Here is an 870-nt window from a genome sequence, read left to right on the forward strand (position 1 = left end):
GAGACTTCTCTTAACCTATAGTCACGATATGCAACTGTTGCAAACAAAATCCGAATGGACTTAAGCAAGGTCACAGGAGAAAAGTTTTACCAAGGTCAATACTTAACCTTTGCTTCTAGCCTTGCTTTGTATATATGGATATCCACTTTCATATCGACATTTCCCTTGTAAACTATTTACAAAACCTTATGGGTTTTATTCCATCAGGAGGCTTAACCAAGGTCCAAACCTTGTTCACATACGCCGAGTTCATCTCGAGTATCATGGCCTCATGCTGTCTCTTTTAAGTCAACATTTGACTTTATTTTGTTGCAACTAGCAGGTTCATTGTCCTGGATCACTAATACCTGATTGATGATCATGGATTCGCACCTTCTTGAAGGTCGAATGATCCTACTAGATTCACATAGAGCTGTCGTGTCCTCGTGAGTCTTTACTTCCTGATCCAAAGTATGTCCCATATCAGATATGGGATCAAACTCAGATTTATCTACTTGGTTAACTATATCTGTGGACTCTTGAACTCTTTCAAATTCTATTTTACTCTCACTGTCTTCTCCAAGAGTAAACATTTTCTCTAAGAAGATGATATGTCGTGAGACGAATACTTTCTTCGTGATAATAGAATTTATATTCAAATGTCTCCTTTGAATATCACACAGATATGTATTTATCGGATTCTGTCTCAAACTTATCCGTTTTAAGGTGCTTCAAATAAGCGTCATGGCCCCAATATCTTATATAAGATAAATTGAGACTATTGTCTTTCCATAACTCGTATGAAGTTCTGTTAACCAATTTAGATGGGACATAGTTTAGTGTGTTGCACACTGCAATCAATGCGTGACCTCAAAACAATTTTGAGAAATT

The sequence above is a fragment of the Olea europaea genome, unplaced genomic scaffold (genome assembly GCF_002742605.1).
Source record: "Olea europaea var. sylvestris unplaced genomic scaffold, O_europaea_v1 scaffold526, whole genome shotgun sequence".
NCBI lineage: Eukaryota > Viridiplantae > Streptophyta > Magnoliopsida > Lamiales > Oleaceae > Olea > Olea europaea.